The sequence below is a fragment of the Cottoperca gobio genome, chromosome 15 (genome assembly GCF_900634415.1).
Source record: "Cottoperca gobio chromosome 15, fCotGob3.1, whole genome shotgun sequence".
Lineage (NCBI taxonomy): Eukaryota > Metazoa > Chordata > Actinopteri > Perciformes > Bovichtidae > Cottoperca > Cottoperca gobio.
In genome coordinates this window covers 2,718,016-2,735,577 of record NC_041369.1, presented here as the reverse complement: position 1 = coordinate 2,735,577, position 17,562 = coordinate 2,718,016, and the positions used below count along the sequence as shown (strand labels likewise).

Sequence of the window (17,562 nt, the reverse complement as noted above, 5' to 3'; positions counted from 1 at the left end):
AACAACGTGTGCCATTTAATGTTAGCTGTAGCCTAGTTCTTACATTTTAGATAGCTAAACTACATTAATTTAAAATATTTTAGTTTGAAAACCATGAGGTGGAAACATACACATGGAGTTTATTGTGGTTTAAATGATTTAGCCTACACATAAAACTAAAAATAACAGAAGTATTATTAGCAAAAAAAGTAGGCTAACTTACCTAGAACCACACAATGTAACTTCTGAAAGAAAGGGTGACCAGACCTCCAGTGCTGAGGAGAAGCCATAAAAAAAATGTGTTGTGTGTTTAAAGCAGACCAAAATAATATTTTACGTGGCCTTGCAGGCAACAGAGCCTACCAGTTGATGTCCCAGTCACGTTGTGTTTGTTTTGACCAACATATCAGATTGCTGATCACTTCTTCTTATTCTTCTTCACTCTAGTTTTAGAGAAAACTGCTGTGGATAACTTGGCTGTTCAGATCGGACAGTTGTGTCTTTTCCGTAGTGTTTCTATAATATAGTTGTTCTCTCTATCGATAACATTTATGTCTGTTAGTGTGTCAGTCTGGTAGAGTAGTTTGTCTGTCTTCTCTGTCTCGTAAGTTTAAATAATTAAATACACCGTATTGAACCGTTGTAGTTTGACCATTTTCTTTATTGTGTGTTCCAAATTTTACAGTAGCTTCACTCACCATGGTCCTGTAATTATTTTATGGCATGGTTTACAAAGTGACTTAGTACCCAATTGTATCATTCTACACGATAGTTTATTACAGTACAACAGTTACCATGGTTAAAATACATCGGAATTGTTCCCCTATTTTTATTTCATAAGAAAAACCATGAAATAAATAATGAAATAGTGTCCACCGAACTGGAAATGTCCCCTTTTTCCGTTTTAGAATGTTATCAAACCTACATATTGCTGTATAACTGACCGCTAACTTAATGAGACAGGTCACTGACCATGTGACTCTTCTGTACTCGTGCTACTGTTAGGCTATGTTTCAGCATTTAACATTGTCTTTGTTTCTGCAAAAGTAGGCTTGCTTTAAAGAATCAGAAATAGGCTACACAATTGTCTGCTAAATTAACCCTTTCAGAGTCATATTATTATATCATTAGATGATGATTAATATTGATGCATTAACAACAACATTGTAATATGTAGCCAATGTACAGGGAGGTACTGTAGGGTTGTTTTATCCAACAGTAGACCTATTGCATCATATCTAATTTGCTGATCACATGTTTTGAACAAGCGGGAACATTTGGGACTGAGCAGTGAAGGTTATGCAGTAGTGCCAAAATTTGTAGTTCATCGAATGGCCACATGAGGCTGGTTTCAAAACGGTCTCAATCTGCACAGACCCCCATGTTAAAATGCTTAACTTTACAGCAGAATTAAACATGTTTAAAGCCTGGTACAAAAAACGCCCACAACCCACCTGTTTTAATTATATTAAGAAAATAAATATGGAGACTTCCTGCTTTTCTCTGTTTGACATCATACCAAACTGAATATCTTTTGTTTTCGAGTGACAAAACAAGACATTTGAAGACATCACCTTGGACTTTGAGAAACTGAGACGGACACTTTTCACTATTTTCTGACATTTTATAGATTAAACAATGAATATACAATCTAGAAAATAATCATCATATTAATTGATAATGAAAATAATCATTAGTTGCAGCTCTAAAACGTTCCTGAAAATTGTACTTAACGTAATTGACTAAATCTAGTTTCTACTTGAATGTAAGTGTTGGAGCCCACCACCTAACAGCCCTGATAAATCTCAGAACCGTCCCTGCACACCCTGTTGAAGGATTTTGACCCACAGATTCATTTATTGATGTAATGTGGGGATATAATAGAGGAAGGAGCTATATATATTTAATAGCATGTACTATTTGAGAACCCTTTTCCCACATCATGACCGCTGTGAGGGTAAAGGGTCTATTTCCCCCATTTCCGACTGTTCTGTTTGTACTGTGCTCCAACCATTATGCTAATCAGGAATAATCATCGTTAGACTGTCCCCAAATGGGATCTTTTCAAAGGAATTCAAACATTGAAATTCGCCAGTTCTTCATGCTTATGGGAGCACACAGAACTCAATAAAGAACCTTGGGAGGCTCCGGACCCAGTTTTGAGGAGCACTTTTCTCATGCCAAGTCCTTTTAAATATCTGGATATCTGTAAAATCTTCTGATATATAAATACTGATAAAAATGATATTGACTCTCTGTCGTCTGCAAATTGTTGGCTAGATGATATGCCAGTATCAACGTAGTATATTAATACCTCAATGTAACTCAAGTCTGTTTATATCTGAGAGTGTGTCTCTGTTATGTCATGTACGTATATGGGTTTCTCTTTTCACAACGTTCCGTTGTCTTTATATTAAAGGCACACAGCCGTCCTCCAACACACCATACTCTACACGTCCAGGTAATGAAGAAAGACAGATGCAGATGCAACAAAACAATCCTCCACTCTCATAAATGCACAAACACTCTGAAAGAATGCTTCTCTGATTTCTGATTGCTCACTATGATTACTGCCATTCAATGATAGCTGGCCGCAAGTCTTAAATTACTGTCATTTTCAACAATAATGAAATGTTCAGAATTCAAACATTTTATTTAAATTAGCTGATAACGCTGCACTGAATAATATAGTAAAAACTAAGCATTTTACTGGCCCTACGTAAAGATTGCATTGAAACATGTTGATTTGAAAAGATAAATTGTTTTCTTCTTTTGAATGCAATCTGAGTTTACATCTAAAATCGGTTCTGCAAATAGCAGCATAAACCAAAGGCCCATTAACATTACGGTGCACTTAATGTGAGTTCTGCAGCTAATTCTGTTCCCGTGAGGTTTGTTAGGACGTGACAACAAAGTCTGATGACTGAACAATGTACAATGAACAATATGAACAATTGTAATTACTGGAGAATAGAAGTAAAAGTAAGGGTTTAGTTTCACTATCGATTGACACTTGACTTTTTGATCAATTGTTTGATTTGAAAAGTGTCAGAAAAAGATTCCTAAAGAACAAGATGAAGTCACAGTGCAAAACCAGTGTATTAAAAATAATTTTTCTGTCCTTTTACTAATTGATTAATCAATTAAACCGTTCAAACATACTTATTTTAACCCAAACCTTGATCTTCTCCTAAACCTAACCAATCAGTTTTGTTTTACTTTACAACAACATGTTTAAACTGTGACTGTGTCATAACGTGTGGGTAGATGCAGTCTGAAGCATTATGATGGTAGTGATAATAACTGATTACGGCCATTTAATGGGTTGATAACACTCAAAACTTTCATGGACACTCGGGGACATTCGTTGAGTCCCTGAATGCAACACTTGGGTAAATCATGAGTATTGTGAGCCCAGTGTAGTGTAGCTTAGTCGACTCTGACACATAGTCTCAGTGTTAGATTCTGTGCCTGCGGCTCAGTGTAAAGAGCATCTCTTTGATTTGTTGATAGCACACTGTCCTCTCTCAGTCCTCCTGCCTATTTCATTACCCAGCTCCTCTGTGCAGGTAATGGCCTGTCATAGAGAGATAATAGGCTGTCACACAGCAGTAATAACCTGCAGAAAGTGTCTGAAGGCTTTAGACAGATGACAGTCACTGTGCTTATGGTGGGTGGCAGCCTAATATTAAAAACCCTTATATCATTTCAAGAAGAAAAAGATCAATAATTGAGTTGACATTTTTCTAACTCAAATATTTTTTTACCGTGATTCTTAATTAGTACTGCCATATTTAAATATCAAGAGTTATAGGTCTCCATAATGGAAAAATGACAAAAATCCACAGTTCTCGTCCTCGTTTTCTTCCCCAGCAACCACTCACACACACACATGGCATGTGAGTAATGTACTGTATTAAGATAGATGTTTAATGTTTCAATAATACATAATACTCCAACACTAAATTCATTGGTGTCATCATCCAATGGCTGTTTGAAATATAAAAATGTAACAGGCTTTGTTAAAAAATATATTAGGAAGTAACTATTGTTAGTTACATGTGTATGTGTACAACTGTCAATTTTTTAAAGCTGGGGTAAGATACCATAGAATAATGTAACGGATAACTCATATACTTTATTCAGTAATTAGACATTAGACACGAGCACAGCTTTTGGGGTTCAACCACTGAAAAGAAGCCTTTTTATTCAATATTTAAATAATTGTTTCATTCTATTAGAGCACAAGGCAAGGCATTTCTGACCTGAAGTTGCCCAATTAACAAATGAGGATCCCCAGCTGCGACAAAATCAGCCTCATTCCTGACTTTGGGTTGTTGATTACATGAAAGTATCTGCCCAGGCTCTTTTGCTCGAAGAGCGAGCTACAAACTACCACAGAGTAATGAGCAAAATGTGCTAAATCGGACCCTGCTTCCCCCCTCTTATGAAAAAAAACATTGGTACGTAGCAAATGTTTAACAAGCCTCCCTGCATCCCCCGTCTCTCTCTGGCAGAGAGAGAAGTTAGGTGAAAAGGCATTTAGCATTGAGTTAGAGGGTGTATTCTCTGCTGCCGCACATTAGTCAGGTCTCAGTTTGGCATTATTTAATATGCACATGGCACATTCCGGCTGAGTCACCTACAAGCAGTCAATAGGGTGTCAGAAAATGCAAGACTGCTCATTTAATGTAGCCCATGCAATTACACCTTGATTGCCCTTCAACACACACTGTTTCCTGTTGGTTTCCGAACATGATTTAGCATGTTTTGCCCTTGTTTGAATGATACAGGGTGTAATGGCAAATTTCCAATTTCCAAGTTCCAATTTCCAATGTTCTTATGCCATCTACACAGGTAGGTGTGTGGGTTCTTACGCAGATTTAGTTCCGGTTGTAGTTGAGTTTATAAAGTTGTTTTTGGGTTTATTGCAGATGAACTGGGTGGTGAACATACCGGGTTTCCCTGTGCTGTTGTCTAGTTGTAGCTGTTGCCGTTCTTGGTGTTGATAGGGTTGTCTGTTGCTGTTCTGGTTGAGTAGTAGCTGGTTCGGCTGATTCGTTCGGTTCGCTCACTGTCCTATGCGGCTTGCTCACTGTTCGGTTCGGTAGCTCACTGCTGTGTTTGGGTCGCTCACTGGTGAGAACTGTTTGCTCTGTGTCCTATCACCCACTTCCTGTCACCTGTGCACTCTTATATACTGACAGCCCCGTGCATTTAATCACCGCCACCAAGTGTCCAAAATGATATTGCAGGGCTTAAACCAAATAATAATAAATGCCAACAATAATGCAAAACGGCTTCTACACAGGGTTTTGTATATCACCTTTAAATTTGACTATTTTCATTCAACAATCCCAAAAGGTTTCCCGTAGTTTCTTCCAGAAATGTATTCCAGACAAGCTCGTTCAACAGCATTTAAACCATAATTTGTACAGTAAAACCCTATTTATACCGATATATTTTACTATATATGGAATAATGGAATTGGAATTCCCTAAACCACAGTGGATGACTTGTGGGTTATTTTAGTAAAACATCTCCCATAGCATAGCAGGAGGATTTCTCTGGTGGGAGAAAATAAACTGGGAGAAGATTTTACTTTTGCAGTCCAACAGGAAAGTTGTATCTCTATCTGATGCTCAATAATACAGTGTTCACTCACAGTTCAAGGTAGAGTGATACTTGTGAAATGCAAATGCGTATGTAGCACTTAATTCATAGTTTTGGTTCATTACAACTTTGTTCTTATTCTTGTAGTCTTTAATATGATTCTGTGACCCACCTAGAGTTCACAGAGTACTCAAATATTATCAGGACCAGTATCTAAGTCCGTAAGAAGGGGTTGGAAGAGAGAATTGACAGACACAATAAGAAACTAGCGCCACAGGGTACTTTCAACTTAAAACATATTGAAGATTTCTGCATAAAAATGATAAGTTTCCTCTATAAACTGTCATTCTGGTGTTAATTAACCAGTGAATACTGTACTTAATGCATTCAATGTGACAGCAATTATTTTAACAGTGCTTTACAGTTTAAACATATAACATAAATCTATGAAACAGGTTAACACATTTCACTTGCAATAGAAAACGTCTCTGAAGTGTATTAGAGTTTAAGATTTCTTAAGTCTGTTCCTATAAGTTCAACCTTTGTTGTGATCACTTCAGCTAGCTTCAGTAATGTGGTAAGGCTACCACACAGGTTTTCTCCAATGATGTGAATGAGTGGTGGTCTCCTCCATGGCAAAAGGTGATCTTGGTCCAACTTCTTGGGATAGGGAGGTGGTCAGATTCACGGTTGGCTCACCATCTCCTTTGTGAAGGAGAATCCACAATCCAAAATCTAAGGGAATTTCCAAGGAATCTCAAAAACCTAGCCTGTGTAAAAACAACAGTATTACTACATTTAGTAATACAATTCCAATTCTCTATGGCCATAATTAATATCACATCAAAATTCTCACATTACTACTGTAGCACTACTGAGATCAAATCAATTAGAAATAGTTTTAACTGTACAGCAGCACAAGCTCTCTTATGGAATATGTTATCCCTTTTACGCCACTAATTATCAATTATATTTAGCTTTTTTATCCATGAATTATGATTGAAATCGACGTGTGTATCTTTTTGAATCAAGAACCGAATAAAAGCACAGCATCTTAAATACCTCACATACTTATATTCAAGGTTATGGTTTAAGTGCACACATCCAGTAGTCTCCTTCAACATATTACATATTATTAGCAAGTAATCAAATCCAGCATCAAAGTATAATAATTAAGCAGCTCAGGTTTAGTATTTTCTATCAAGTTATCAATTCAGAAATATGCTGCTTTAACACTCTTAATATCACAGCAGTATAATAACATCCCGTGTCACTAACTACTATAGTTAGCCATCGCTAGCTCAATCAAGGTAACCCACCAAGACGCTGCGAATGCTGCTAACTCCTGGTGCACGGTCCTTGGATCGCCTCTTATACTTCACATAGATGTCTTATCAAAGTATGCTTAGCTAGTGATCCACTACCACTATAATAATGTTATAAGTGGTAGTGGATAACTATCATTATTATTTGAACTAGTTTCTAACTTGAGTAGCACTCATCTAGTCATATAGCCAATAAGAACCAAGTCTGAGCAAAATCACTCGGACTCACACATTGTTTAGCAAACTGAAAATAATATTGGAAATAAAGTTGTTCTGACTGTCACAAACAGAAAATGATTCCATGATCCATGATGTGTCTCCTCTTTCCTTGTGATAACAGCAGCTTAATTCACTAAAATTACATTGAAATTAAAAGGTTCTTGTCCGTCTCATTAAAGCAAAAGGCACTCACCGAACAGCTTCAGGTACATTACCACCTCCTTCTCGACTGGAAGAGGTCTGACCCTGATTTACATGTAGCCCAGAAGACAAAGGCAGACTGCAATCCGATGTGTGATCTGGCCAAGAGACACATAAACTGTATGTGGCGAAGTGTAAATGAAAGAGTCTCACATTTCATCTGGATTTTATCTGCATACATGACACTTGAAATGATGAGTGTAAGTGAGGTCTTAGAGAGAGAGGTTTTAAATAAACCCCCTGATTAGCTAAGTTAGAACCAGCACTGTCTGTTTGTGTAATATTCATCAATAATAATATATCCATTAAATTGTGAAATATATTTTTTAAACTTAATTTCTAGGTCATTGTTATCAAGTGTTTCTTTCATTCTATTTCTTTTCAAGATAACAGAGTTTAGCTTAAGAAAATCTAGCCCGTGTTGGGCGTCCACACAATGTAACAATGCTGAGTCCTTGGCTGCGTTTCGTCCCCTTTCTACATGCCAAAAATATATCTTTAAAAAAAAAGAAAATCTAGCGTGTGACGGGAGACTTTGGTATATCACAGGTCTTTTCAGAGAGAGAGTGTTCATATTGGCTGTTCTACAAATGCAGTGGCAACATTAGTAAACAATTAGACACTTTTGGTTTTTACCTCCAAATAAAAAGCATAATCTGACTAAACTGTTAGCTTGTTTGATCATCTGACTCCTCATTTTGCTTTGGTGAGTACTGTGTTTTCATAATAATAATAGAAATTACGGCCAGAGTTATCTGATAAAACTACTCTTGAAACTCATCTTTGTTTATGTATAAATGGTTGACCTAAGAGTATATAATGACATAAGTCGATTATTTTGACCCCAACTTTCCCTTTTTAAATGAAGAAACCCATTCACACTTGGTTGAGTAACAAGCAATCAGGAAAATTAAGCTGTGCTTTTTTCCTCCTCTTCATTCCTGAAAAGCTGACTCTGGGGATCGAAGGTTCTTCAGCTGACGGCAGCATGGAAGAGCTGTTTGATTCAGCTGCAGCAGCCTGTCTGCAAGGCAACCTTTTTTTGAATTATTGAACTCCCCCGGCCCTGAGAGCTCAGCAGCAGTCATAACTACTATTTTAGGGAGCAGGTACTTAGGCAAATGCCCCGTTCTGAAGTGTGACTCAGGGACACCTCTCTTGGTTGGTGCCATACTTGGTCTAGTCAGTGTACATTTATTATGATTATATTATTAGTTTGGGCAGGGCTTTTCATACTGTGTATTAGTGGTTGACACCCAGCTGTGCTAAAATGCAACTAAGATCTTTTCAATTTTGAAAAGATTATTTATCTTTTTAATTTCTTTGATAATTCTTTATTTTGCATACATAGTGTTAATGTTGGTGTATTATTATTTCCATTATTGGGCCAAAGACACATGCAAACATTGAGGATACATTTAATCAAGTGCCCAGGTGGCAGACTCCAGGCCAGCAGAGAATCATGGAGACGATGGTGGTGGGGGGACCAGAACAGAGAGAAAATATTGGGATAAAGGCAGAGCGGAGAATGGAAGAATGGAGAAATAGGAAATTCAATTTCCTCAAACCCCTATAAGCAATTATCATAATTACATAGTGTAGTGGGAGAAGCGAGGGTGGGGGGTTGTAATGTCAGGGAAGTGAAGCAGAAAGGAGACGAACCTCGCCAAGAGAAATTGTCTATGGTGGGGTTGGTGGGAGGATAATGAAGGGGGGAGAGGAAGGTGATGGAAAGGTGGAAGGCTTTTAAGGGCCAGTGTGAATGTAAAAAGGCGCTATGCACCATCTCTCTGCTTATTTCCACTGCCTTGTTTTTTCTGAATATGAAGTTTGACCCCACACCCTCTCAATACTGCCTCATCAAATTCCCATTTTGCCCTTGCTCAGCACATTGTGTAACATCAATTGGGATACAGTTATGTTAAAAAGCTCACATTCATTGAACCTGTTTAATAAAAAATAAAATTGGCACAATGTTGTTATCAGGGCTTGTGGCAGGCTTGTCAACCCTGACAAGGACCATGTACCAAAAACTGTTTTCTCTGATTTCCCAGCTTGTTAAGTCCACAAGGAGGTTCTATATGATCTCATTTTATATACTATATATTGATATTTATTTATTTATTTAAATCAATTCATTCATTGTAACTTATTGATTATTGGCTATTATCCATGATGTGTGAACATTATAAGGAGCTTTAAAGTTCAACATTTTGGAAAAAACTCTTGTTGGCACGGTTATCTTTATGTTTTGTCTGACCTGGTTTGAGGTACAAAAATTGTAATTGTATGAAGGTTTTAAAGACGTGTTGATTCAACTGTATGATGGTGTGTGGAGACTGTCCTCCCTTACTCGCACAACTCTGCCTCTGATTGGCTCACCACGATATCTTACCCTCCCTCCTCTTGCCTGAACGTAACCAATCCAACCAACAAAGGCAACCAATCAGAGACAGAGTCATAATAGCAGAGTGTGTATTTTTGAAGAAATGGGCCATCAGAGGAATTGATGTTTGTTTTTGGGGAATGGACTGTTGGACAAATGGGCTTTTGTTCCAATGGGGCAATATTTTGGTGTTTGGAAATAATGGGCCTTCGGAACAATGAGCAGTCCCCCTTACAGAACTGCTGGAGTTTAACATAAATATTTTGGTTTGTGCACAAAATGACATTATTGGACAGTATAAATACACTTATGCATGTACAGTATATGTCACAGCCTGGTTGCATTTTGGTTTCCTGTTTTATTTTTAAATGTTCACTCCCCCTTGTGTCATGTCTAGCTGTACTTCCTTTCTGTGGGTTTTCCCTCCCTTCCTGATTGTTAATGTGTTCCTCCTGTGTCTATTTACCCTGGCCTTGTGTCTTTGTCTTTCTCCCCTAGCTGTGTCTTGTTCCCTCGTTTGATGTCTGTGTGTATATCCCTGTCTGCCCCAGTGTGCCTTGTCGGATCGTCTTTCATATTACCTGCCCGTTACCTGCCCGTTTCCTGCCCGTTACCTGCCCGTTACCTGCCCGTTACCTGCAGTGCTTCCTGCCGTGCCTACCTCTGCTTCGGTTTTGTGTTTCATTCATTTTCTTCCAGCTCATTTCTTCCTTTCTCTTTCTCCAATTGTCTCTGCCATGCAAATTAATAACAAACAGATAAAAATACACTTGATTAAAATCACACCCATCTACCCAAACACTTGTCCCGGTGCGCAAGCAACACAATGACAGCTCTTTCGCCATGGCAGGAGGCAGGAAACAAGAGAATCCGTAATAGATTTCATATACTCTATCATTAAGGGTCTCTTTGTGTGTAAACACAATTCACTTCTCACCTATTTGTTTGCAGGGAAGGGAGTCATAGTTCATTACCCGACAGGGCCTCAGCGCTCCCAGACAGTGTCCTGGCTGCGATTCAGATGAAATGTGATTCCTCTCAGCACTGTATTTTTCACTCTCGGCTTTTCTTTTGTTCACTTGTAAATAGCATGCGTTTACTCACTGAGCTGCCGGTCTTGTAATTTGTCAGGACTTGCAAGATGTCGTGCACACAGCTACATCTGAAATTATTTACAAAGATGAATTATTTGTTATCTCAGTGCAGCGTCTGCCCTCTGGTGAAGATACCCATATTGATAATGAGACAGGAGCTTTTTTAACACACGACAGTGTTCGCTGGTGGCTCCGACTATACAGCCTAAACTGAGGACAAATCAACCGCCTTCACAGACTCAACAGTGAAGCAAAGAGAGCTTGAGTTTTCAGCACGTTTTATCAGAAGAGGAGAATGAAATGACATGTTCCTGGAATCATTGTAGTCTTTCACTCAACACACATATCCAATAAAAATTATATTATTACATATTGATTTAATTCCATTTCATAGGTGTGCTCGATCGAACAACGACAAGAAAACACTTTTTTCTTTAGAATACTCCACCTGTTCTCTCTAAACAACAACACTGAGGACATATGATGGTGAGACAAACATAGTGTAGCTGTCATATATTTGCAATCATGGAAGACCCTAGGAGACAGTAGTGGCACAAGAGGAAGTTTTGAACTCTGGGTCAAACAAGTGCTTGGCTTGGCACCACCTGGAAGTTGCTCGCCATCTGATCCAGAACACATATTGTATTCAGTTTCTCCACAGTGATTTTATTAGTCTTATTTCAGAGTCTTTCCTTACAAATAGGCAATTTTCAAAGCATACATTTTGGAATGTCATAGCAGGAAAAGCACAGGTGTAATTGATAACATTAAAACTACATTCCCTTCAGCTGAGCTAGTTCCCGGCTCACTGTCATGGCTTACTGGGACACTTGATGGAACTGAGACATCGTTAACCTAATTTGCAAAACATTCTCACTTCAAACCAGTAGCCCTACACTTTAGATTATAATGCTCTAGCGTCAGTTTTGGACATGATGATGGCATGTTAGTTTCCGCTTGTTACGTGCATAGTGTCTTTTCAAAATTCACTTGTTGCTTTTCCTGCTATGAAAAGTCAAAAAGTCTGCCTTAAAAAAGGTCCATTGAGGGTCTATGAAGTGACAGTGTTGTGTATACAGATTGAAAAGCTCAGGGATTTGCTCATGTGCAATCTTCTGGGACCTCAAGGGCCCTGAAGATTTGTTATTTTGGGCTCTATAGATAAAACTGACTGGACATGAAAATCAGGAAAAATCTCATATCTGGAATGATTGGCAAAAATGTACAGATAGTAGCAAAATGGAACTTTTTCCATATTATTCCATTGTGGATTATTACTATTAAAATACCAAATTAGGACGATACAGAGGGCTGATGTGCCTGATGCTGCGGAGAGATAACTCCATTAAACTGAATGCTCAAGTCATTGAGTCCCTAGTTTAACATGTGAAACTCTATTGATCTCCAATAATGAAATGGCTTGTTCTGCTCCAGAAACCAATGAACTATGACTGTTGTCTTCAGATTTAACAGGTGTAGCTGCTTCACACAAAATTAACAGGAGACTGAATGTGTGGACCCTGAGAATTTGTTGAGTTTTTACACCCCGGAGAGAGATGTATTCTTTTGGAGCCCTGGCACTTCAGGACAAGCAAAAAAACCTAATATCCAGAAAATCCCACTGTGTGCTCTCACAGCAACCATTACTTTGTTTTCCTTCCCCAATTCAGTCCCTGTGGGCAGGCTGCAGAGTTTGTGTTTGATGACAAACCTGATCATAAGGGTGAGCTCTGGGGTTTGTAGCTTTCTTAGACTCTCTAAATTGTTAGGGTTGTCACTAGGACCTGCTAACTAAAAAAACATTAAATGGAAACAGATAAACAATGAAAAATGTTGTCTTCATGTTTTCCTTTGATACATCCATCAAAAAGTCTCTACTGAGTAAAAAAAACGATATAAAAAAGGGAGCAAACCAGAGGGAAATTACTTTAGAAAAGTTCAGGGAGTTACAATGGGAGATCAATGTGAACTGGATTATTGTGGACTGTAGGAATAACATGTAGAACTCATAGCTTCTCTGAGCACTTGAACTGTACTAACACAATACAAGACTGAGATCAGGTGTGACAGCAGGCTGTTTTTACACACAAATCTACAATATTTTTTAGAAACTTGGTCATGCTTTGTTCTTGTATTTGTGTTCGTCATTTGAAACCCTTTCTGTATACAACTGTATCATTTTGTTGCTATTTGCTGTGATAAATACACTATTGATTTCATAAAGCCTGCCTCCCAGATGGGATATGTGCTTTCCCTCCTACTGTAACAACTCTCTGTATGTTGTTTTTAACTCGACTTCCAGTGAAAAATAAGCATTAAAAAACATGAACACATACACACACACACACACACACACACACACACACACACACACACACACACACACACACACATTTACCAGAATAGAAGCCTTTCTTTGCAGAGGATTACATTACAGGATGCATTGATTTTTTCTTCGACTCCATACTTTCCTAAGATTGTTGGTTTGAAACTATGCTGTTCAAGTTCTGTACACCTAAATAGGACTTCAGCATAATAACACTTTGTTTCTCAGTCAATGGTATAACATCTCCCAGCAATGAGAACTGGGAAGTGGGAGTAACTGTTTTGAAATTGGTTTTGTTAGCAGTAAAAGAAACACGAGATGATAGTAAAATTGCTGAATAAAAGATAGACTGAGCTCCTGGTTTACTCCTGAATTGGCAGTAAAAAGAAAAACCTGGGCAACAGCCAGAAACATGGGAACCAACTCACTAGTTAGCATTTAGGCGTTAAAAGGATGAATGCACAGCTGCAGTCGGAGCTGCCAAGTCAGGATACTACTCTTGCTTCCTCACAAGTCCCCACTCAGAGCAGCTCAATTCTGGAAGGCAAATTTTAATAAATCTTTAGCTCCTTATATGAAATCTGTTTATCTTTAAATGAGAATGTATACTTATATAATTATACTCTAATTGTGTTTAACAAATTGGGGGTATTTTTACCACCAGATTATGGAAAGATTGCGGTTAATGTACTAAACACACCTTATATTGTGCTTCAAGTCACTGTTGGCTTTTTTCCCCCCTAAATTTCAAGGGACAGTTCACCCATAAATCTAAAATACATATTTTACCTCTTACCTGTAGTGCTTTGCATCAATCTAAATTGTTTTGGTGAGCCGTAGATCATGATCCTGTTGCTCAAAAGAATCCACAAACCTTGTTGTGAGCAGTTTCATGTAAGAAGTTTTTTCTCTCTACCGAACAACACTCGCCGATGTTCGCTTTCTTCTGCACATTACGATTGAGACATTGCTGTTGAGTTTTTCAAATGTATTTTGACTCCACAAATGCCATCTATTTCCTTTATGTTGAACAGAAGGCAGACATCTCTACGTCCGATATCTCAAACACTCAACTCACACCAAAACAATCTTTACTGATAATTAGCACTACAGGTGAGAGGATAAATATGTATTTTTGATTGTGGGGTTGAACTGTTTCTTTAAGCATGAGTGAATGTTATGTTGCAAGGGTGGAAGTTGTAGGGAAACAAATGAAATATGTTGTCATTGAACATTTTACAAATATATACTCTGCCAGAAAAGAGTCATGATTTACATATAGTTATGAGACAGAAGTTGACAAATCCATCTTGTAAACTAGCTTTTGTTTGAAAACTGACAAGTAGCTTCGTTTATCTTCACTTCACTTTCAACTCTTAACGAGCCTTTATGGCATAATGCTATGTTGTACTGTGTGGATGAGCCTATTAAATAATCTGTGGCTAAATTAATACTATATATGCATTGAAACACACTTCTATTAACTTTAAATTGGTACTTAATTCAAATGAAAGGGAAGCCAATCTTGTTGAAGCAATTTTCCTCTGTGTTCATATGTCATCACCAGCCACGACACTGTCAGAGTGTGTGTGTGTGTGTGGTGTGTGTGTGGTGTGTGTGGTGTGTGTGTGTGTGTGTGTGTGTGTGTGTGTGTGTGTGTGTGTGTGTGTGTGTGTGTGTGTGTGCGTGCCTGTGGACATATTTTGTGGCGGCGATTGCTTTGCAGTCGTGCAAGATTTAGTCATGAATCCGTTAATGCCTGTAGACATTTTGTCACTTCAAAAACGGTGCAAAATGCAGTCACAAAACTTTACAGATGTTTAGTTGAGATCTTAATAAAGGTTGAGTACAAGGATGGCGTGGTCTAAGCAAGGGGTGAAGGGGCCATTGACCCCTTTGTTTTTACATTCAGCCCGTTGGTTCATTACTGAAATAATTACAATACTCGTCACTGCATGCACATGTAATAACATTGGTATTCATTCGTATAAAAAGCTATGGAACTTTGGTACTGAGCTTTACCACTAACTGAATGTGTTGACACCTGACCGGATTTAGGAAAGTCTGCATTTACTGCTAACATACGGGGCTCATGGAATAATCTGAAAATCCATGTTAAAATCAGTAGACTTAAACTCCCCTAGGACTTCAGACTATTCTGAATAATGAGCCCATAGCTGCCTGTAACTGATTTTAGTGAGCCCCTTTACTGTTTACTATTCTCCTTGTGTCTGTTCTTTGACACGTTATTTGATTTATTTTTCATTGTACCTGTCAACAGGGCATCACCATATAACAGCATGTACTGTTTCCTCTGCCAACCTAAATGAAGGTATAACTAGAAGTTTGTGTGTTTGTGCTTTTCCAGTGACAGCATTAATCTTTAGATGGTGGCATGAAAACCAGAATGTGTGAAAGCAGTTGCCTCCGAGCAGAATAATATACCATCTGTTGAAACATCATCATGGCTCCCTTTTGTAGAGTATTTTCAAGTCCCCCCCACCTATCTTTTAACTCATTGTTCAGGTGTTCCTTGTCACAACTTTACTGTTTTGGATCACTCTCACAGCTCTCATCAACCTTGTTTCCAGCAGCAGCAGCAGGCATCTGTTTTCAGTAATACCCAGTAAATCTCTAATAACCCCGCTGTACACTACTGGTTGACCAAACGACAGATAGACAAAGTAAGAGATTAGCTGGTGAACATATTGGAGCATTTAGCAGCAAACGAGACAAATATTTACCTCAGGAGTTGGTAGAGACCAAAAGCAGAGCTAAAAGGAGAGTCAATATTGGACTTACATTTTTCAGGTGAGCAGAAAACACAACTCCACATGAATGCTAATGTTGCTCTGTGTCTGCTGGATTGGTAAATACAGCCTGGTACCAACATTCTTTTTAAGTCATTTTGCCTGTTATTGTTACGCATTTTTTGCTTTTCACATGTCATTTCACGAACGGCAAAATTAGACCATATTAGAAGTCAGGTTATGTAAGTATAAACAGCCAAAAGGTCTGCATAGAGAGGAGGTTGGGCTGGTTGGATGGTCAACCGTTGACTTAACGTACGGTACTTCATTTTTGTACCAAACGTTCTTATTTAACCCAAATATTTATCTTTCCCTAAACCTCACCAAGTTGTTTTGTTGCATAAACCTAACTAAATAGTTTTATTTTTTTATTAACAACGTGAACTACGTGTTTAAAACGGAGACTTTGACGAGTTGGAAAAGAGAACAGCATTACAAGAAACATTACAACGACACAAGAAAAGCTTAAAATGCGCAGACATGACACGAAATGAGTTGTGCTATTTATACGCCTTCCCATGAGATCATGTTGGAAAACAGGCAGTTTGTTAACATGTTAGACATATCAACTTTATAAGGCTATGTATCAGCTTCTTGTGAAGTTCAATCAATGCAGCTTTAATTCTTTGTTTCAGGAGTTGTGATAGGCAGTGAGCACAACACATTTTGTGATCGAGCTTGGTTGATTCACAATGGATGTTTGTCTTCAACATATAATGACTGAGCAACAGACATAACCAAGGTTATAGTTGTCATTAAATGTGATTTGATGTACAAAGTCACTTTCAGTACAAAGTTGAGGACAGGTTGGCATTAACCAAGAGGACATAATAATGGCACGTTTCATTATCAAGCACAAATGGCACTGTTGGGTTGTTATGTGTTCGGATTACATAAATCATATTTGGTTATTTGGCTCTGACTGTGGCCGTCATCAAATGCTCTCATGACAGTGTCATCAATCATCAGTAAAAGCATGAGAGTGTAAAGGTGAAGCTTCAGAACTCTTACAGTGATTCAGCCGTCATAATTGGACCCTCCGGAACTTGATTGAGTTAAATACATTCTAATGTTTTAACCTTTTCTAACCTACAAACATGATCTACTGTAAAGATTGATTAGAAAGTCAAATTTAGCTGGTGTTGGCTAAAATATTTATTTGATCCATCTAGAGCAGTGTTACTCATTGCGCGGCTCGCCAAGCTTTAATTGGTGACTCGCGTGGCAGTGGGCTAAATAAAGGGGTGATATGATTATGCAGTCAATACAGATATTTTATAAAAACACTAAAAACAAATATAACCCTTTAAAACACTGAAAGTGTCTGCTCTATTAGCCTACAAATAATACAAATAATTGATAAAAGATGCAAATATAGACTGGAAACAAGATATTTGCCAGTTTTGGCGGTCTATCAGCGCTACAATGGCGAATGTGGTCTTGGACAGGTAGATACATGGTGGGCTAGTACAGAAATAAATAAACTTAAGCTCATTAAAAATATGTTGTCATAAGCATGCTTACGAATATGGACATTTGCTAAAATATTATTGATATCGGTAAATTGGAACATTTAAATTGGAGGATACTACGACCAACCTGGCACTTC

At 38.0% G+C, this 17,562-nt stretch overlaps 1 protein-coding gene and 1 long non-coding RNA gene across 2 annotated transcripts in view; one reads left to right on the top strand and one right to left on the bottom strand.

Moving 5' to 3' along the window:
- The window catches only part of LOC115020061 (uncharacterized), a 32,560-nt gene extending 27,423 nt beyond the window's left edge, over positions 1 to 5,137 (bottom strand). The window contains exon 1 of the long non-coding RNA XR_003833528.1: positions 4,936 to 5,137. This is a non-coding gene — a long non-coding RNA (uncharacterized LOC115020061). The remainder of the gene's footprint in view (positions 1 to 4,935) is intronic.
- The window catches only part of b3gat2 (beta-1,3-glucuronyltransferase 2 (glucuronosyltransferase S)), a 43,925-nt gene that overhangs the window by 795 nt on the left and 25,568 nt on the right, over positions 1 to 17,562 (top strand). The gene's annotated exons all lie outside the window — the stretch shown is intronic.